Source organism: Hirundo rustica, chromosome W (genome assembly GCF_015227805.2).
Source record: "Hirundo rustica isolate bHirRus1 chromosome W, bHirRus1.pri.v3, whole genome shotgun sequence".
Classification (NCBI taxonomy): Eukaryota; Metazoa; Chordata; class Aves; order Passeriformes; family Hirundinidae; genus Hirundo; species Hirundo rustica.
The window spans coordinates 2,429,795-2,452,436 of record NC_053487.1 but is presented as its reverse complement, the minus strand read 5'-3'; the positions used below and the strand labels follow the sequence as shown (position 1 = coordinate 2,452,436).

Genomic DNA, 22,642 nt, shown 5'->3' with positions numbered 1-22,642 from the left:
CCAGGACCCGTTCCCAGAGACTGCAAGAGTAAGCCTCCCTCAGCATTTCTTGGTTGATAACTGTATCATGTGACAGGGATCCTAAATGCCTTGCTTCAGTGCCATCTAGCATTGTAGCCTCGCCTGCAGCATCCCAAAAACGGACTAACCAACTAATTATAGATTCATCAGGTCGTCGAGTGTAATCCTTTCTTAGACCACGAAGGTCCTTCAGGGAAAAGGACTTAATAGTATCTCCTGATCTTGTAGCAGTTGGCTGGGCTTCTGATTTTGTGCCAGTTGGTTGGGACCCTGATTTTGTATCAGTTGGTTCAGCTTCTGTGTATCATCAGTTGCTTCAGCTTCTGATTGTGTGTCAGTTGGTTCTGCTCCTGATTGGATGTCAGGAGGCATTGAGGATCCTTCACCTGAATCATCGTCTACTGGTTGATCGGTTTTGTGCATGTGCTTCTTTCCCTTCTTTACTGCAGCAACTGCCGGTGTCTTAGCCTCACTGTCTGGTTTAGTTGCAACCTGAGTAGCTGTGGGGTTGGCTGCAGCCTGAGTGACTGATTTATCTCCCTGCTCCCTTGCCTCTATCTGCTGCCCTACAGTGTTTAGCAGTGTGTGACTCATTCTAGAAAAGCTACAAACCATATAGAGGAAGGTAACCAGATGAAATACCAGGGAGGTGGGGTCTTTAACATTCAGGAGACCCTGAACATTCTCCAAAAGTGATGTAACCGACTCAAAAGAGAAGAAGGAAAGGAGAGATTGAAGAGCTTCATCCCCTACTCCTCCTCTAACAAACTGGGTGCAATTGTTGATAAATTCCCAAAACATGCTGCTGGAACTAGGACACAGGGTAGGACGAAGAAACCATAAACCAAACATACCTGGAACAAACTCCAGTACATTTATAAGCTTCCTGTAAACCATAATCACCAAGCCCAGAAAAATAGCTATTCTAATTTGTGCATCCCTAGTGTAAAAGCTGTATGTTAGGGACAATATTGGAGCTATTTCTGGGTCAGAAAACAAATTTAGGGACCAGAAAGGTATTAAAACCTCAAAAAAGCCTAGGGAACAGAAACACAGAAAATACTCCATTCTAAGAGACATTAGGAATTCAAGAAGCAACATGGCTACTGACTGTTTAATCCCCACACAAAGGACAACCAAAAATGCAGTTAATAATCAATACAAGTTTTTTCCACTCTCTCGAGCCCCATGTTGGGCACCAATAAAAGTATTGTCCTGGTTTAGGGACAAATTTGGGAGAAAACCCCTGAATAGGATCCCTCCGGGAAGCAAACCCAAGTGGCCCCTCCCTCCAACCGGTCCGGTAAAAAACTTCTTTGGAGAAAAGTGGAAAAAACTATTTTACTTAACAAACAAAGTGCATACAAGTATAAAGAATGAATAATATGAAACAATAAATCCTCTCGTTATGGAGTGAGATGGCAAATTGAGAAAGTTCTTGCCATGGGTGTAGCTCGGCTCTCGCTCAGTCTTTTATCAGTCCCAGTCCCTCCGACGCTGCTGGAAAATGCCGAGGTCCAGGCCTCGGTGGGCCGCAGGTGCAGCCCCCAGTGCTCCCCTGGGTTTTCTGTCCAGAGCAGGTTTAAACAGTTCCAAGAAAAAGGAAATAAAACAGTCCAGGGAACTTCTCTGCCCTAGCTAGCTGAAACTAACTAAAAGCAAAAAAATAATCTCTGTCCTGCAGTCTCTCCAAGCCTCCGCCAAACACCCCGTCCGGAGAAGAATGTGTAGGAGTCAGGCAGTTTTCTCAAAACAAACTCCGGGCTTCTCCTTGCTCTTAGAACCAGACTTAAAGGCACAGGACTCAATATACAGCACAAACAGAGCAGACGATTGGGGATACAAGCATCATAAAGTTACGCTAGGACAAGCTGTTAAGACACTGGTCAAGGCACAGCAATGCTGGGCCTATGAATGCTGTGTCATATAGATACATTTCACTCTTGGTCATGTGGGCAATCACCAGTTGATTTGTAATCTTGGCAGCCACAAAGCCAAAAGTCAGGATGCAGAGGCAGAGATGCCTCTCAAAGAGCTGCACAGTAGATTTCTTGTAGATCATTGCAGCCAAGGCAATCACGGAGCTAATACGAAGAAAAGGTGAGAGGACACTTGTTCCTGCTCAAGTGGATCCATTTTTGCCAACTCTACTCGTGAAGGTCACACCAAAGCAGTTTGAACAGGAGAATATGGTTCCTGCTACAGTACAAAGAGCTGGGAGTATTTTCACCTGAATGTTCAGCATTGGAATCAGAGATTGCTAAAAAGGTGGTCCTCCAATCACTGCCAGTAAATGCATGATTATTATGAAGATTCGTACTTTAGTTACATCAAATCATGCCGAAGCGCAGCGTTCCTGAGACACGCGTCTGTCAGTGCGCACAGTAAAACATGAATGTCACAGCAAAACAACAGAAGAACATCCAATCAGGGTTGGTGTCCAGCTGCACAACAATACAAGTTTCTAAAACCACAAAGACTGTGGACAATGAATCACAGCCATGATTAAAAAGCTCTCTTAACGGAGTGCTGCTATTTGTCCTTCTTGCTTGTTTTCCATCTGTAGCATTCAGGGACTGAAATGCCACAGGCACAAGCAATGAATGTCCAGGAAGGTGCCTGCCTTTGAAGCTGTTGAGCAGTAACATACTAATAACAGAGTTGTAAATATATTATTAACAGTTTGATGATGGTGATCAGATTGGGGGCAATCCAGGCTGGAGAATTGATATCTGCAGTATGAATCCAATCTAACATTGCTCGAGCAGTTTTCAGATTTCAAGCTGTGCTCTTTTACTGTATTTTTTGTCTGTTGCAAGATTTTCCATTCATGCTGATCATACACAGGATTGCCATCTTGGAACACGACAGGACACGCTACAGGACATGCCATGTGTCCTGCGGGTTCCCACTGTCCTTCTAGTATAACATCACATATAATTCCAGACCATCGAGTCACGGGGGGGCAGCCAAAGGTGTTGCCTGGGAACTGCTTTCTGCAGTTTGTTCTAGCAATTGTTGCATTGGAGTTAACTGGGAGCTGAATGACATTGGCTCCTCCTGATTTTTAGCACTTATTGTAGGTAGTTCTTGGGCTTTTTCCAGCAGCAGCTTAGTTGCTGCATGCGCTTGCTCATCCAGGCGTTGCATCACTGCCTGAATTTGATCAGTCAGTTCTTTTAAACCAATTGTGGGTTCTGCTGTGGGTTCTGCTCCATCACTGGGGTCCTCCTCTAATTCGTCCGGCAGCAGAACATTGTCGGGGGAAGGTGATTGACAGCAGGGGTCACCAGTTCCCCTCTCTTGGTCGACCAGTGTCTCTTCGGGCACAGCCGAGAAAGGGGGGGAACTTTGCGCATGCGTTGTGGGAGCGGCGGCGCTGGGAGCGGCGGCGGAGCGGGAGCGGTTCCGGAGGCTTTTTGAAGCATCTGGGCCCCGTACTACACTGGGTTGCCGACAAGCCTTCGATCGGAGGGCGGGCTTTGTTCCCGAGAAAAGCTCTGAAACGATTTTTTCGGGTTGATGGGGGGGGTGCAGCTGCAGCGGCGCCGACCCCGGCCCATGGTGGCGGCGGCGTCGGCGCAGTGGTGCGGTGCGGGCTCCCGGGGGCTGCTTCCTCCTCGTCCTGCCTGTTGCTGCACGGCGGCGGGGGCGGCGGCGCTCGGGCGACGGGGACGGTCCGCGGGCTGGGAGCGGCGAGCCGGGCATCAGCCAGCGACAGTGCCGGGGCGCCGGAGGCGCCCGGAGGGCATGGCAGAGGCCCCACGGCGCCTCCCCGACTTCGCAGTGCCGCGGAGTTGTTAAATGTCCATTTCCCCGTGCCCAGTTAATCAGCTTTTGCAGTATTTTTTCTGCTACTGTTTTTCCTCTCTCAGAGAGTATAATTATAAGCAACTTCAATGCGGCAGCAAATTCGCACTATATGCTTGCCGTCGTCAATGGGGCAGGGAAGGGAGTACTCCAAGCCTTCCACCTTTTTTCAAGAAAACTGCCCCCTGTTCCCCTTACCAGCTCAGCCTCGCAATCTATTTGCAAGGATGGTGAGCTTCTGCCTCAGTGCTGATGCATCTCTTGGCAGATCAGTGTCTGACCGCTATTTTCCGGAGGGTCTCACCTCAATGCAGCTGCATCTGTTGGCGATTTCAGCATCCAACTGCTCAGCATCCCACCACTAATTTTCTCCTCCAGGTCGTCACCTCAAGGTCTGATGTTCAGGTGCCAATTAAAGGTGATTTTGAAAAAAAAACACGGGGAGCAGCCCGAGTCGGACACCTTCTTCACAGAAGTAATGGTGAATGCTCGTTTATTGAGGGTACGCAGGGTTCTTTTATACATATATCATTCTAGTGCATAAGCTGTTCACGCGGCATTTTACTGCATGTCATTGGCTATCTCCTCGTATCCACGAGCCCCTAGTGGCTATCCTATTCGCTAGTGTTATCTGTATAAGCATTCCTTTGCAGTTACCTGTTTACACTTTGTTGAGGGGCCAACAGCTTGTTCCCAGGCTCTTCGTCCTGGTTCTCAGGCTCAACGTCCTTGACAGTGCTAAAATAACAGAACTTTCCCAGCACTGTAAGGCCTCTCTGTGTCTATCTCCAAAAATCCTGCTACAGGTACCCCCTTAGTTTTAGATGAAAAATCAATCTTCTCTATCTTTTATCACAGTATAGCTTATCCCCAAAGATTTCTAAGTGAACAAAGAGCATACCTGCCAATCTTCACTGCATTTATGAATGAGTTCATACTCCTTCAGGGCTTATTTGCCTTGCTACAGAATTAAAGTGAAAATATCTGAAATATCTGAGACATTCGTTATGGGATCTCCCTCCTAATTTGCCAGAGCTTGTCTACAACAAAGAATTTAAGTCTATGGAGAATGTTAGAAAGGTTTTCAATAGCTAGACATGAAATCAAATGTAACCTAAACAAACATTTGTTCATGTGATGAAGACCCTGCTGTATTCGCTACAAGGGTCAGTGCTTCATTTTGAAAATCAAAAATCCCTCCACTAGCATTGTGAATAGACACCATCTTAAAAGAGCAGAAATAATAAGGTAAAAACTGGAAAAGCAAATGTAGGTATCTTGTGTTCTTCTGGAGGATTATTTCGATATGGCTCTTTTTGCAATCACAGATGCCTAGGAACATTTACAGCCTGAGGTGAACAAGAAGTCAGACAGAAGGATGGCAAGGATTGTCAGCAATACAGAATTACTTCCATGCTAATCCAGTGATTCTCAAGCAGAATGCTTCATCCTGTAAAAGAGCTGACCTAGCAAGGTGTGATAAAATCTACAAAATCATGAATAGCAGAAAGCGGATGGTTAACAACAGTTGTTCGTTGCTTCCACCCTTCCTCCTCTCCAACATCCTTCTTCTTCTCCCCCCTCCTCCTCACAGGACTAGTCACTCTCCCTCTTGTCCTGCATCCATTAATGTCTGGGGATTGAAGTGAGGAGAAAGAAAGGAGAACAGACTTCCATGCATGGTAGCACAGCCCCTCCGCGTACTTCCCCCAACCCCCCAAAAAAGCAAAAGACAATAAAAAGAAGGGGAGAAGAGAGAAATTTTTAAAAGAAGCAAAAATATCCCAAAATAAAATCCAAAATATCCACTGCTTCTGAGCAGGTGGCAAGAGCGCTTTTGCATTGCAGCAGCAGCAACTGGCAGTTCTCCGTGGAACAGTGCAGGTACCTGGTGGCAGCTAGGAATGCACCTGCTCTCTTGCCACACTGGTCTCTGCCAATATGCTGTCCTGCCATCATGCCATGACCCTGAACTTGGAGATGTCTGAAGTGTCAATGCTGCCTGAGGAGACCGATAAGGAGGATGACAAGGAGCCACAGTCTCACCACCCCTGCTGCCGCTCCTACGCTGAGGATGACGAGGAGGAAGACAAAGAGGGTGTGGTGACCTCCATGACAACTGCCTGCTACTACAGCCGTGCGTGTGTAGTAGCAGTGGGGTGGGTGACAGATCGCGGCCCCCCTTCCAGGATGGCCCACAGAAGGCAGCAGCAGCGAGGTGCACAGGGGTGGCAAGAACAGTCTGGTGAAGCCACCCTACTCCCTAAATCGCTCTCATCACCATGGCCATCCTGCAGAGCCCTGAGAAGTGGCTGACACTGAGCAAGATTTGCAAATTCATCAGCAGGCACTTCCCCTACTAGTGGGAGAAGTTCCCTGCATGTCAGAACAGCATCCACCACAATCTCCCTCAGTGACTACTTTGTCAAGATTCTTCAGGATCCCAACAACCCTGGCAAGGGCAACAACTGGATGCTGGACCCCAAGTCTGTCAACGTATGACAACAGGAGCTTCCTGCACTACCGAAAGCGCTTCAAGCAATAGCAGCTCTTGGCGCCCAAGCTGCTGCTGCAGCATACCATGAATCCTGCTGCTGCCTTCCTCCTGCAGTTCCTGCCCACCCCCCACAGCAGCCACTGCCCCAGCCCCTGCAGCAGCCACCCTGCATCTACATACCCTACAGCTGTGGCTATGGCCTCCAGCTTCACCCCTACCCCCCCAGTCCACCTTCTTTGCCTTCCACCACTCCTTCCTGCCAGCCCCTCACTACACCTGGCAGTGTCCCTGGATCAGCACTGCCTGCTGTCACTGTGCTGCTGGGTCCCTTGCTGCCAGCAGTGGAATTGGCACAGGCACCTTTCTGCAACATGCACCTGCTGGGCCTGGTGCTGGCAGTCTCACTGCATGCCACCAAGCCTGGCAGCGGCATGGTGCTGGCCCACTTGCCTTTCTCCATCAAAGAATCATTGTGAGGAGGCGTGGCCCCAGTACAGGCAGGAGCTGCGCCTCACAGTCAGACACACTGGGGACTGCTGGCAGTGGCCTGTCCCCAACCACTGCCCTACCTGCTATCCCCAGCTTCATGTCCCAGATCTCTAGCTGTTAAGAATGTAGGAGTTTTTCTGAACCTAGGAGCTGGGCTATCTTGTTTCTTTGCCTCTCAGATGCCTGACAGATGCCGTGAGCAGTGATGAGGGGTTTGTGCAGCGGGGCTCAGGGGCCATCTTCCACAGCCAACAGGCTGCCTGGGACCTATAGTTATGCAAAGCCAGATCAAGACGCTGCATGGACAGACAGTCATGCTGTTGGAAAGTTACTCATTACTCCTTTAAAAAACAAGAAAAAAAAAACAAAACAACAAAACAACCAAAACCCACTTATGTCACTAAACCATTAAAATTAAGAGATTCTCAGGTCTAGGTGCTTAATAACAGTGATGTACAGGAAAAAAAATGATTGATGGAGCCAGCACATCAATTCATTTTAGCACATTTGTCTCATGTACTTTTGTCTTTGGGGTGATATTACAATGATGCTTTATTTCCTAATCAGCTGCTTTATGCCCAGAAAATGAGTGCTGTAGCTTTAAGGTGGACCCAGGGGGTGGGGTGGGAAGCCTTGGGACCCTGTGCAGGCTCTGTTCAAGCTCTTTTTCTCTGGGTGCTCTGGACAGCCTGGACTGGGATGCCACATTGTTCTTTTTATTGGATTGGGGTTTTTTGCTAGTGCAAAGCAAAAAGTTTTTTCCCTTCCCCTAGCCTGGAGGCTGTACTGGGAATCCTTGCAGTGATTTGTTTCTTTTTCCCTTGAACTGTTTCAGCTTGGCTTTTTTTTTTTTCTTTTTGGCCCCCATCCGGGGAGCTGACGGGTCTGCCCCGAACCCGAGACCTCAGAGGAGCTGAACTGACACGAGAAAGGACACTAAAACCCAACAGCTTTGGCTGCTGTAAGAAGACCCGTGCCAGAAATCCAACAGGTTCCCAGCTGCTGTGAACTCTTTTCTCCTCCCATCCCCATAGACAAAGAAGGGCAGTCGCCATCTTTGCCTCTCGACCATGTGGTGAGGTGGGGTGTAAGGGTCATATTTTTTCCTCTTTTTTTTCCATTCTTTTGTCTGTACCTTGCAGACACCCTTGTTAATTGTTTGTTACTAAACAGTTTATTTCTTTTCACTTTAATCCCCTGGTATCCATTTCTCTCATTGGCAGAAGAAAGGAAAGTTATTAAAGCCCTCCCTCTTTAGAGAAAAACACTCACTTTAGAGCATTTTCCTCCCAGAATTTGTCTCCAAACCGACAACTTTATAAAAGAAAAGTTTAACGTGTTTACACAGAAGAAAGTCAATATTATAATTTCTTATTTTATTCTTTGTTTTGTATTATAATAAAATTACAGAGCTTTTATTTTGTACTTTAAGCATATTCTTTACAAAGGATATTAAAAAATTACTGGCAGGTATTCTACCATATTAAATTTTTATGCATTTTAAAAATAAGATAAAATTTTAATGAAAAATAAACTCAAAGCAATCAAACCAAAAGACCAAAGGAACCTAGCCAAACAACTGGACTGTTCCTTCCTTACTACTTTCTCTCTTTGCTACATTAATACCGCAATAGTCAAGGAATTTTTCACCTTGAAATTTAACATGACTGGATTTGATTACAAGAAGATCAGAGGGCTCTAGGGAGTGCAGTGAACAGGAGCTGGCAAACAGGTGTTGTAAATAAATGTGTAGTTGTTAGCTTTTCACTGTTATGTCTTGGCTTTTGCAAATTATTAATCAGAATTTTGAGGTAGTACAGTTTCTAATCACTTATAATTGGGTTTTTTTGATATAGTATAATTTGTCAGCTTTTGTGGTCAGAGCCCTGGCCATGTGTATCTTAACCAGGCATTAGTGTGATAAACATATATTGCAGTATAGGCTTTCGCAAAATATTGAAGTAGAGACTATGTTAACTTTTGCCACATGCTTTTTATTTTTTTTGTAACTGTGATATGTGACCTAAAGTTAATTCATGTTAGGTATTGTGATATGTAGTTAATTCGCATTAAATATGGTGATATGTTATATAAAGTTAATTCGCGTTCGGTCGGATTTAAGCTCTGAAGAACCTAGAGTGTATTTAGGGTTAAAAAAAAAAGGCTAAACTGTAAGAAGGGGACATGAGGATTGCAAGACAAGGAGAGTCCCTGCCGGGAAAAGCCTCAGGACAACCAAAAAAACTAAAAGAATAGGAAAGATGATAAAGATAGACTGTGTCTCCCCCGGAGATGGACCTGCTAACGACCTAGTGATTAAGACAAGATCAATAGCTTATCTGTTCCGGCCCGATTTAACATTTCCAAAAACCTTCTCCGGACCCGGCAATCATGACATTGTTCTACTCCGAGAATCTATTCAACCGACCAGAGACCTGAACATGAATACCTAATGAAGCTACCGAAGAGCAAGAGCGCTACAATCACCATCCACTCTCAGCGAAAGACTGTATAAAAATCAGCGGCTCAGGAAACACTTTGTGAACAGGGCAGATTCAGAGTGATAGGGTCCGTTTCTGCGTTCACCCAGTGCCGAAACCCCGGGGTTCGACGCTGTTCCTTTTAATTGTGGCTGTTAGAGACTGAATTTAAGTCTCAAAATAAAATTCTATATTTTGATTTACAAAATTGGGCTTGATCATTTATTACAATATGGTGACCCCGGCGTGATGGTCTGATTTCGGGACCCTTGGACCCCTGTCTCTGGCCAGGAGGTACCCCACTGATTTCAGCGGCCTGGCAGAGCCGGAAGACCTTGTGGAACCGATCAAACCACACAACGAACTTAAGCCAAAAAGGCACACTTAAAGGGAGGATAGGCGAGATCAGAGCTCTCGGGGAACTCAGGGAGGTCCAAGATACAGGGCTTCCACGGCCGTGGCGAAGATACAACTCGTAACGCTCTACGTGCACGAAGAATCCACGCAAGAAAAGGATCGTAAGTATTGCATGGTTGAGTGGGGGTGACCGAGTGTGTGAGTGAGACATGATTTTATCACGAAGCGAGAGGGGCCCCAAGATCGCAGTTCCACTTCCCCGCGAGGGGTGTGGTCGGTCGCGGGGGAAGCGAAAGTTACGGGAGTAACAGACGCACCTCACACGTAAAACCTGAAACTCTGGGAGTTCGGGGGTCGGTCACAGGAAGGCTGAAAGGGAAGGGACGTCGTCAAGAGTTCCGGGACTAGTAAACCTTTCAGCCTAGTACCAGCAAAGGGTCTGGGGAAAAAAAAAAAAAAAAACAGGGAAAAAGGGAGAGCTCATCACCGGGGAAAAACCAAGGAGGGGCCGATCACCCTTAGGGTTAGTAGCTGGTGATACCATAGAATGGGGCAAAAGAAGAGTAAAGCCCAGGAGAAATCCGCTGAGAAATCCGCAAAGGGAATAGCAAGGGACATTCCAGAGATTCCAGTTGAAATCCTTTGGGATGGATATTAGAACATTGGGAGGAATGCCCTGCACGGAGAAAGAAATCCAAGGAAAAAATGATACATTATTGTGTGGAGATTTGGGGAGGGGTTGAAGTACGGGATCATGTAATATGGCCCATCTTCGGAACATTTGAGAGATGGATTTGTAATGCTTTGGTCAGCTACATGAAAGGAAAAAGGAATAAGGAGGAGTACGAATATGCTAGGATTTGGGAAAGAACAGATACTAAACTTTTTCCAGTGAGACTTAATAATCCCATTGGAATCTTGAGTAATAAATGGGAACCTTTAGATAATCTTCCCCCGCTGTACCTCATGTCACCCCCACAACCTGCACAGAACCCAGTTGCCCCTCCAGAACCCCCAGGGCCCGGGCTCCCACCTTTGCAAGGGGTCCCTGCACCGCCACTGATGGTTTCAGCACCTCCTCTGGGACTGCAGCTCCCGCAAACAGTGGTTCAGCCCCTGCCTTCTGGGCTCCCTCCCCCACTGGAACCCACACTGGTTCCCCAGTCCTTCTGGCAGGGTGCCCAGCCTCCCACGCCCCAAGCCCCGCTTCTCGATCCCCCATCGCCTGAATTGGAATTGTCATCTTTCCTCAGCCCCGCTCCACGGGCACCTCAGAACCCGCAAGAAGCCAGGTATACCGCACCCGCCAGGAGAACTAGGAGACAGCTAAAAAGCTTAAATGAAGTGGAAAGTGAAAATTAGGGCGAAAGAAATAACCTTTTCCCTTTACGGGACGTGCCCACTGCTCCAGGAATTATCGGATACATAAACGTACCAATTAATGCAGGCGATGTTAGGGCTATCAAAAAGGAAATGGGTAAACTTATGGATGATCCCTTAGGGGTATCAGAAAGATTGGATGAGTTTTTAGGCACTAGCATATACTCATATGAAGACCTTACTGCAATATTAAGGTCACTGTTTAACACCGAGGAAAGGGAAATGATAAGGCAAGCAGGAATAAGGGAGTGGGAACGCCGAAACCCCCAAAGCACCCCGGGGGACCAAAAATGTCCAAGCCAGGAACCCCGGTGGAACGCTCAGACAGAAGAGGGTAGGAGAAGTATGATTGATATGAGGAACATAATAATCCAAGGCATCAGGGAAGCGGTGCCTAGGGGACAAAACCTGAGTAAAGTGTTTGGGGAATGTCAGGGGAAAAGATGAAACCCCCACTGAATGGTTAGAAAGACTGAGGAAAAGCCTTCAGGTATACTCCGGGACGGACCCTGATTCCCCTGTGGGGGAAGTATTATTAAAAACCCAATTTGTGGCAAAATCATGGGATGATATACAGAGGAAACTAGAAAAAATCAAGGGTTGGCAGGAAAAGAGTTTGCAGGAATTGCTGAGGGAAGCCCAGAGAGTATATATGAGGAGAGATGAGGAGAAATAGAAAATGCAGGCAAAGGTGTTGGTAGCAGCAGTAAGGGAAGCCCAAAAACAGGACCATCCTCAAGATTTAGGAAAGACAATGAAAAGGGCCCCACAGAAAAAGCCAGCACCCCCTCAGAGGAGAACCCCTAACAACCAAGGGGAAGGACCCTAATGTTTCTATTGTAAAAAGAAGGGTCATCTAAAAAAGGATTGCAAAAGAGAATGAGGGATGAGAAAATGTTTCAAGAAGACTAGGGGTGTCGAGGGCTTTTTATTTTAGGGTCCATAACATCTAAAGAGCCTGTGGTAAAACTTAAAATAGGACCTGAGAAGAAGGAGATGGACTTCCTTGTGGACTCTGGGGCCGAAAAAAGTACATTTAAACACTTGCCCCCAGGGTGTAAAATAAGTAAGGATTCTATGATGGTCATAGGGGCCAAAGGGGAACCCTTTAAAGTTCCCGTAGTCAAAGATGTAGAAATTGAATCTGAAAATAAGATTTGCTTAGGAGATATGCTATTAGTTGAAGAAGCTAATTATAACCTATTGGGCCGAGATCTGATGGTTGCATTAGGCATTAATTTAATAGTGAAAGATTCCAAATTGATAGTGAGTTTATATAAATTGACCCTCGAGGATGAGAGGGAAATTAACCCCAAGGTGTGGCACACTGGAAGGGAGGCAGGGAGACTGGAAATGGAACCTATTTCGATCGAAATCGAAAGACCAGAGGACCCCATAAGGGTGAAACAATACCCTATCTCCCTGGAAGGGAGGCAAGGATTAAAGCCTATAATAGAGGATTTAATAGCTAAGGGGATCCTGGAATCCTGCATGTCCCGACATAACACGCCTATCCTAGCAATAAGGAAAACGGATGGGAGCTATTGATTAGTTCAGGACTTAAGGGCTGTAAATGAGAGAACAAAGACACGGTTCCCTGTGGTAGCAAACCCATACACTCTTTTGAACCGGGTTTCCCCAGAGGATATATGGTATAGCGTAATAGACATAAAGGATGCTTTCTGGACTTGCCCATTAGCAGAAGGAAGTTGAGACTACTTCGCTTTTCAGTGGGAGGACCCAGACACAAATAGAAAACAGCAGCTAAGATGGGCATCCCTTCCCCAGGGGTTTGTCGACTCACCTAATCTGTTTGGACAAGCCCTAGAACAACTACTGAGCCAATTTTCCCCAAGGGAGGGGACCAAGATCCTGCAATATGTAGATGACCTGCTAATTGCGGGACAAGAGGAGGGGAATGTGAAAGCCTGCACCATATCATTGCTAAACTTTTTAGAAGAGAAGGGACTGAAAGTCTCAAAGTCTAAACTACAGTTTGCAGAGCCTGTGGTAAAGTATTTAGGACATTGGATTACAAAAGGAAAAAAAAAGATTAGGCCCAGAGAGAGTGGCCGGCATAATAGAGTAACCTCCCCCGAGAAACAAAAGACAAATGAGACAGCTGCTGGGGCTCCTCGGATATTGCTGACAGTGGATAGAGGGTTATAGTGAGAAGGTGAAGTTCTTGTATGAGAAATTAACCACAGATAAGCTGAAGTGGACTGAGCAAGACAAAAGAGAGTTAAGGCATTTAAAGGAAGCTTTAATCGCAGCCCCTGTCCTAAGCCTCCCAGATGTGAAAAGGAAGTTCCAGTTGTTCATAGATGTGAGCAACCACACAGCCCATGGAGTCTTAACACAAGATTGGGCAGGGGACAAAAAACCTGTGGGTTATATCTCAAAATTGCTAGATCCAGTAAGCAGGGGATGGCCCACATGCCTACAGGCAATTGTGGCAGTAGCCCTGCTAGTGGAAGAAGCTAAGAAAATAACCTTTGGGGCTCCGTTAGTAGTATATACTCCCCATAGTGTGAGGACTATGTTGCAACAAAAGGCAGATAAGTGGCTTGACAGATGCTAGACTTTTAAAATACGAGGCCATACTCATCCACGCACCTGAATTAGAACTAAGAACAACCACAGCCAAAAACCCAGCTGAGTTCCTCTTTGGAGAAGCATCAGAAGGGCCCACCCACAACTGCTCTGAAATGACAGAACTCCAAACAAAGATTAGGGCAGATTTAGAGGAAGAGGAACTGGAGGAAGGGGAAAAATGGTTTGTGGATGGATCAGCCTGAGTTTTGGAAGGGAAAAGGAAGTCAGGTTATGCTGTCATAGATGGAAAAACAGGAAAAGTAGTAGAATCTGGCCCCTTGAGCGCATCCTGGTCAGCACAAGCGTGTGAACTATATGCAGTCCTGCAGGCTCTAAAAGGACTAAAAGGAAAAGCAGGGACCATTTACACAGATTAAAAATATGCTTTTGGAGTGGTTCACACATTTGGAAAAATTTGGGAAGAAAGAAGATTTATAATAAATACCCGGGGAAAAAGTCTAGTACATGAAAATTTAATAAAACAAATTTTGGAGGCTATAAGAGAACCAAAAGCTATCGCAATGGTATATGTAAAAGGGCATCAGATGGGAATGCAGTTCAGAACAAGAGGAAACAATCTAGCAGATCAGGAGGCAAAAAGGGCAGCGCTCCTTACCCTAAATGCTCCAGAAACCCGAGAGGGTGAAACCCAGGAATTTCCTCCCTGTCCTTCTGAGAAGGAGATAGAGGAATTAAAAAAGATAGGAGGGATACTAGAAGATGGGAAGTGGAAATTACCAGATGGTAGAGAATTGATACCAAAAGACTATGCTAGAAAAATCTTAAAAAGGCTACATTTGCAGACCCACTGGGGAACCCAAGCTCTGGCTGAACAATTTTTGAAGTTCTTTGGGTGCAAAGGAATCTATGAACTAGCAAAACAGGAGGTCCAGGGATGTATGACATGTCAAAAGATAAATAGATCTAGGACCAGGCAGGTATCCCCAGGGGGACACCCTTTGGCATATCGCCCATTCGGGAGGATCCAGGTGGATTTTACTGAGTTACCAAAAATTGGGAGGCATAGATACCTGTTAGTTATAGTGGATCAATTAACTCACTGGGTAGAAGCATTCCCTAGTCCTCGGGCCATCACCCAAGTGGTTGCTAAGAAACTACTGGAGGAAATAATACCAAGATATGGGATCGCAGACTCCATAGATTCAGATCAAGGGACGCACTTCACCTCCAAAATCATAAAACATTTGGCAAATGCCTTAGGAATCCAGTGGGAATACCATATGCCCTGGCACCCCCAGAGTTCGGGACAGGTAGAAAGGATGAATCAAACATTAAAAGCTCAATTATCAAAAATTATGCTTGAGACCAAAATGTCATGGGTGAAGTGCCTCCCCCTTGCACTTTTAAACATCAGGACTCAACCCCACTCCGGATCAGGGTTGTCCCCTTTTGAGATGCTTTATGGAATGCCATATGAACATGGAATGCCAGTGGGACACCCTCGGGTTGAGGATTGCCAGATACAATCTTATCTTGTATCAATTAATAAAAATTTACAGGAACTTCGAAAGCGTGGACTAATATTACAGAGTACACCCTTAGGATTTGCCATCCATAAGATCCAACCGGGAGACAAGGTGTTAATCAAGACGTGGAGAGAAGCACCGCTAACTCCTCACTGGGAGGGACCTTTCCTCGTCCTCTTGACCACGGACGCTGCAGTCCGAACCGCAGAAAAAGGCTGGACACACTCTTCCCGAGTAAAAAAGGTCGAGCTGCGAGACAACACTCCGGAGTGGAGAATAACCTCTTCACCGGGAGACCTGAAGCTGAAAATCCACCAACAGACTCAATGACCAACCGGTATTCGATAAGTTGTCTTCAAGTTGGGTGTACCTGTTATCCTTTTGTTCATTTTAAGTGTGGTTATTGTAAAGAGATTTGGGTAGCCCATTGTTTCAGTGGGATCAGACCTTGGAGCCTGTGTAAAACTTGTCTAGAGGAGGAAAGGCGGCTCACAGACCTTTTTCTATTTGTTGCCACTGAGGGAGGTATATTGGAATTGGATTCCCCAGGGTGGTTCCATTTATTCACAAACGGGTTGAGGGGGAAGCTAAATACAAAAGCCGAACCTTTGGCAATTGAGTGTAGGAGGGTACCAGAATAAATTGGGGATGTGTATGATGAACGGAAAACCCTATTGGGTAGGGCAGAATGAAAAACTTAAGACAGCTTCCCTAAGCAACGGGCCCATCATACTGGATCTGTTAAATGAAAATGATGAAATAGTTTGCTTGAAGCTAGAAGGAACCTTCTGCTTCTCCAAAAACGAGGAGGGGATGGACCCAGAGAGCAAAATACAGGAAGTGGCCCAGGAATTAAAGAGACAGGAGGCAGAAGCAAAAAGAAAGAGGATGGAACAAGAAAGGATAAGGTCACTCAGAGAACAATACGAGCAATTAGAAAGACAATATAGTGATTGGGGTTTGCCGGCCTCCAGCAATAATCTTTTTAAAGAACTGATGCAGGAGATTGCCACTAAATTGGTACTGTCAAACTGTTGGATTTGCAGGGGACTGAAATCAGCTGAGAAATGGCCCTGGAAAGGTGAGAGTTTGACTCCAGAACAATTTCTAAAATGGGACAATCAAATAATAAAAACCATGTCATGACCTGAGGGGTGGAACTTGCACCAAAGAATAATAGGGACCATATGCATTAGTAGAGAAAGGAATAAGTATACTGAGATAGTGGGATATACCCCTTGTATATCCACTCTGGCTGTCAATTCTAATAATAAGACTAAGGTCTGGCAGCCTGAGCCACCTGCAGGATACTGGAGCAGAAAGAAAGAAAAATAATGTGACTGGATTAATGAAATTGGGCTATGCTGGAATAAACTTGCTGGAGCCAACCCTTACCAATCATTAGGGAACTTAAAAGAGTTTTGGGAAATGCCAGAAAGCACAGAAATTAAATGGAAAGCCCCAAGTGGAATCTATTGGATATGTGGGAAAAAGGCCTATAGTGAGCTACTCTGCAGGTGGAAAGGATCCTGCACTCTGGGGATGATCAGACCCTCCTTTTTCACGCTACCCCGATCAGAAAGCAATCTACTAGGTGCTCTGTTATATGAAACCCTAAACAGGCAGAAAAGGGAGATAAAAAGAGAACTCCCAAATGCAGGAGGAAACCAGAAATGGGGAAGCGAGGAATGGCTGGCGGAACGAATAATAGAGTATTACGGTCCTGCAACTTGGGCCCAGGATGGAAGCTGGGGTTACAGAACCCCGGTCTATTTATTAAATAGGTTGAACAGATTGCAGGCTGTAGTGGAAATAGTCTCAAACCACACCTCAGATGCCTTAGAGCTATTAGCCCAGCAGCACTCACAAATGAGGGCTTTCGTGTATCAAAATAGAATTGCTTTAGACTAATTGTTAGCAGAAGAAGGAGGGGTATGCGGGAAATTAAACGAATCAGAATGTTGCATAGAGATAAATGACTACGGAGAAACCATCAGAGGCCTAGCAGCTGAAATAAAGAAGGTAGCACATGTACCAGTTCAGAAATGGAACTCGATCCTCCAAGCCTCCTGGTGGGATCAATTGTTTGGGACTGGGGCTTGGTGGAAGAAAGTGGGGTTCTTCATTTTATGTTCAGTAGCAGGAGTTATCTTCCTACCATGCCTGATACCGTGTTTCATTCGTCTCATACACACGGTAGTACAAGGAATGCAAATCGCAGCATTACCCACAGATCCCGAATTAGCCTCAGGGGGCTTTAGCAAGAACAGTAAAGTATCAAAAATCATGAAATTAAATGAGGAAAGAAGCAGGGCAGCAGAAGTTCTGGCAAGATTTGAGGCCCGAGTACAGGGAGGAGAAGAGTGTAAGAAATATTGGGATGAACCCGAAGAAGAGTGGGATGACTATAAAGATGATGTTTAAAGTATAAGAGGTCTTTTTGTGTTTGGTAAAATTCTTGTTAAGAGGCTTTTTTGTCAAAGAAGAAAAAAAAAGGCAATAACAGGAACACGAATTAAATGTGTTTATATAGAAGGGGAGGGATTGTGATATGTGACCTAAAGTTAATTCGTGTTAGGTATTGTGATATGTAGTTAATTCGCATTAAATATGGTGATATGTTATATAAAGTTAATTCGCGTTCGGTCGGATTTAAGCTCTGAAGAACCTAGAGTGTATTTAGGGTTAAAAAAAAAAGGCTAAACTGTAAGAAGGGGACACGAGGATTGCAAGACAAGGAGAGTCCCTGCTGGGAAAAGCCTCAGGACAACCAAAAAAACTAAAAGAATAGGAAAGATGATAAACTGTGTCTCCCCCGGAGATGGACCTGCTAACGACCTAGTGATTAAGACAAGATCAATATCTTATCTGTTCTGGCCCGATTTAACATTTCCAAAAGCCTTCTCTGGACCCGGCAATCATGACATTGTTCTACTCCGAGAACCTATTCAACCGACCAGAGACCTGAACATGAATACCTAATGAAGCTACCGAAGAGCAAGAGCGCTACAATCACCATCCACTCTCAGCGAAAGACTGTATAAAAATCAGCGGCTCAGGGCACACTTTGTGAACAGAGTGGATACAGAGCGATAGAGTCCGTTTCTGCGTTCACCCAGTGCCGAAACCCCGGGGTTCGACGCTGTTCCTTTTAATTGTGGCTGTTAGAGACTGAATTTAAGTCTCGAAATAAAAACCTAAATTTTGATTTACGGAATTGGGTTTGTTCATTTATTACAGTAACTAACTGACAATAGTGGCTTAGATAAGTTTATGGAAATAGCTAAAACTGTCTGTATGCTTAGATAACATTGTCATGGGTTAGCACAGTTTAGTTTTTTAGTCATAGGGGAATGTGGAATGATTTTCCGGGTCAGGACCTGGGAATTATTTTAGAAAGGACAGGAGCCTATCAGAGGGTTAGTTAGATTATTGGCATCTGTTCTGACCACTGAAAAATGTCAGTTATGACTTTGGGAAGTACGATATAAAACCCCTTGATTTCCTGCACGTCAGCCTTCTTTTCCCTTTGGCCAGAGAGAGAGACAAGTAAGATCGAGTTGGGCCTGCTGTTCCCCCCGCTTTGGGGGGGAGCTGGCCCGAGGCCTGTCCAGATTTCATTGGCTCCTGGGTAGGCAGGGGGAGGAGAGGTTGATGCTTTAAAACAACTACATTCTCCAAACTTCCCCTGAGCAGGGAGGGATCTCTGCCGGGCCCCTGATAAGAGCTATGGGCCCTGTTTAGGCTGAGGCCGCCCCGATTTACACTGAGGGGTGGGCAAAAAAAGGCATTTATGATCCTGCCTGGTTTTTTTGTGATTCTTGACTGCTCGGGTCCTCTGATCTCTGATCTTTCTGCATGAGTTCTTCCCTCCCTCACCAATGCGGCTTTGAACATCTAACACCATGAGCTGTAGCAAGAGAAAGACTCTGGGCAGATTTAACCATTTCCTGGCAAAATGAAGCTTCCAAGGCCTAACCCTTCCCTGAGAGAGAAAAGGAAGGGACAGAGTGAACATAGAGAAGAAACAGCATGAAGTCAGTGGAGCGAGAGTGGAAAGACTATTGGGACATTGGGACAGGGGGTTGAGGAGTTTGCCATTCCATCCTTATTGAGCCATGGAAATGAACTTTATATGTAGATTATCCCTTTAAATCATGGGAAAGATATGCATTTGGGGAGATGATTGTTTTAATTTGTGTGTGGATTTGAGCAAAGGTATTTGTGATGGTGTTGGGGGTTAAGTTTAGTTTTGGTTTTTTTTCATTCCCTATAGAATTTTTCCCCCCCATAAGTTGCTAAGAGACTAAATACTGATGCTTAAAGGGTACTTGACCCACACAAAAGAAGTGGCGAGGGCAGTAGATCACTTAGTTTGGGGGGGGGAGGGAAAGGCTCAGGGACTCCGGGAGCTGAGGGTGGTTTCTTCTGCTCTCGGTTTCGGAGAGGATGGTTGGGTGACGGCTAGCTGCGTAATTAGTCCACTGTTAATGGAGGGTCCGATCCTAGGAATTCTATCATCTGCTGGAGCGCCCAGGAATTCAGAGCTCCTCACCTGCTCTGCTGGAGCTGGGTCAGCCCCTGTCCAGCCATTGCGGCTTCTTCAGCACTGCTCACTTTGCCTGCCGGGACACGCCCCCTTTTGCCTGCTGGGACGCCCCACCATTTCCAGTCATCAGCCCCGGAGCGTCCCACTGTTTCGGCTTGGTGCTCTTGGGGTCCCAAGAGATAAGACTGCCCAGGACATGTGAGACAAAGCCCCTCAGGGTTCTTGGTTCTGTTTATTATTATTATTGCTGTAGTTGTTGTTGTTTGTTCATCCTGTTGTATTTACTAGTAAAGAACTGTTATTCCTTTCCCCATAGCTTTGACTGAAAAGCCTCTTTAATCTTCTAAATTATAATAACTTGGAGGGAAGGGATTGGAATTCCCCATTCCTAGACAGGCCCCGCCTCTCCCTAGCAGATACCTGTCTTTCAAACCCAGACAGATGGATTAAGTGATATTAATCCCATAAGACGCTTGAACAGAGATAGAGATGAGAAGTTCTCTGTACCAGTGAAGAAGTGAGAAGATATCTCTGTGCCTTGAGATGAAGAATCCTTTGCCTTTAATTATTCATCTTTAAAAACTCACACCCCAATATGCAAAAAGTCTAAGACCCATGACCCATAGGCAGCTTGGGAAACTGCTAATGGGAGGGGTCATGAAAGCAGGTTTCCCCGGGCGGCTGCTTTTGTGACAGTTAAAAAAACCCACAAGAGAACTGTTTTAGGTTGTCAGTGGGATCCATGACTCTAAAAGAGACTTCTCTCCTAAAGATTGGTGAAAGACTATTTTCAAATGGTGAAACTGACTGAAAATTACAGGTTTTCTTTCTTTATGTTGTTTTGTAGGAAAGTGAACAGTTTGTAAGGGGAGGGAAGAGTGTTTTTAGAGTTTCATTCTGTTTTGTTTTAGTTTTTTTCCCCAACTTTCTTTTTCCATTCTTTTAGTGTGTGTTAACAAGACTATTTGTTCATTTTTAAGCTTGAGCCTGCTTTGCTTTTCTCCTAATCTCTCTCCCACAGAGAAAGAATAAACACTAAGACCACTACACTAAATTTGGCAATCAGAATTTGGCAAATGTGAAGCCACTACATTAATTGGTGTTTCTGCCTGTTTTTTAAGTTAAAACCATTACAAACATAGATAAGTTTGTGGAAATAGCTAAAACTGTCTGTATGATTAGATAACATTGAAGGAACAACACAGATAACATAAAAAAAAAAAAAAAAAAAAAGGATGTGAAAAGGACTCCTGCTACTGACCCTGCGGCTATCAATAATTCCCCATTTGTCATTGTGAGGAAATGGCATACACGACTCCCAAAAATCAAATCTACACTATTGCATGACAGGTCAAGGGTCGAACAAAACTAAAGAATTCCCAAAGCATGTGAAAGAACTCACAGGAATGTTTGAATATGTATAAACCTCATGTATATGCATGTATCCAATGTAATGAAAAAGTATATAAGAAAATTGTTTTAAGCTAACAGTGTGCTTCTGGCAGTTTTCCAGGCACCTCAGTACTGGATACTGTCCCTTTTATCCCTTATTAAGCTTTAAAAAAAAATTAAAGAGTGAGCCTTGTTTCTCAAACAAAGGTGTGGCATGTCTCTGAGGGTGTGGCACGGCAGTTTGTACGGCAGTTCTTGCAGGCAGGATTGCAGGTTTCGTCCTGCTTGTGGGGTCTTTAGTTTGTTGTTTGTTGCAATTTTGTTGGTTGGATTGTTTTGGGTTTTTTTGTTAGTAATGGCTTTTACACGATCAAAAGCTGCAGTTAGTAAAAGTGTATGTAGCCAAATAGAACCCTCCAAGAATGATTTGTCTGTCCAGACCCCTTCCTGTGTGGAGTGTTTGAGTTTATCAATGGTACCAAGGGGCGTTGCAAAAGAAACCTGCCTGCAGAGTGAACAGGTGAATGATCTCCTTTCACTGGTGGCAGAGCTTAAGGAGGAAGTAGAAAGACTAAGGAGTATTAGGGAAAGTGAAATGGAAATAGTTTGGTGGAGTTCTGTCCTTCCATCCTTGAGGGAAGCCTGCCAGGAGTCAGAGGACTCTCATGCCTCCTACTACCAGGCAATAGGAGGACACCTGGTGGATGAAGTGGAAATGGGTTCCTACTTGGGGAGGCAATGAAAATTCCTCCCGACACCCATCACCTACCCAGGTGCCACTTCAGAATAGGTATGAGGCCCTGGATCCAGACGGTCAGCCAGATGATGTAGAACAAAATTATCTGCCGAGTGAGCCTCCCAATTACGCTTCATCTGTCAGATGGATCATCACCTTTAACATTAAAAAGAAAAGAAGGGTAGTTGTAGTAGGTGACTCCCTTCTGAGGGGAACAGAGGGCCCCATATGTTGACCCAACCCACAGGGAGGTCTGCTGCCTCCCTGGGGCCCAGGTACAGGCTATTGCCAAGAGACTCTCTGGGCTGATTCAGCACTCTGATTATTACCTACTGCTGATACTCCAGGCTGGCAATGATGAGACTGAAAAGAGGAGTGTCAGGGCAATTAAAAGGGACTTTAGGGCACTGGGTCAAGTGGTTGATAGGGCAGGAGTGCAGGTAGTGTTCTGCTCAGTCCTTTTGGTGGCCGAAAATGATGAAAGTAATAGGACAGCCCTCATTATCAACAAATGGCTCAAAGGTTGGTGTCATCAGCAGAATTTTGGGTTCTTTGATCATGGGGCAACTTTTACGGCATGTGGCCTGCTGCAACCAGATGGGCTCCATCTCTCTGTGAAGGGCAGAGGGATGTTAGCTCATGAACTGGGGGAACTCATTGAGAGAGCTTTAAACTAGGTTTGAAGGGGGAAGAGGATGCAGCTGGGCTGTCTGGAAGCAGGCCCAAGGATGGTAAGCCTGAGTTAGGGGGTGAAATCAGTAGCCCAGCTGATGTGCATGTATACTAATGCATGCAGCATGGGTAACAAGCAAGAAGAGCTGGAAGCCATGACACCGCAGCAAAGCTATG

The 22,642-nt window shown here is 45.4% G+C and overlaps 2 pseudogenes; one reads left to right on the top strand and one right to left on the bottom strand.

Moving 5' to 3' along the window:
- Positions 1–1,088: 1,088 nt before the first annotated feature.
- LOC120764870 (choline/ethanolaminephosphotransferase 1-like) lies at positions 1,089–2,927 on the bottom strand (annotated as a pseudogene).
- A 2,866-nt stretch (positions 2,928–5,793) lies between these two features.
- On the top strand, positions 5,794–7,417 carry LOC120764869 (forkhead box protein D1-like; annotated as a pseudogene).
- The last annotated feature ends 15,225 nt before the right edge of the window (positions 7,418–22,642 follow it).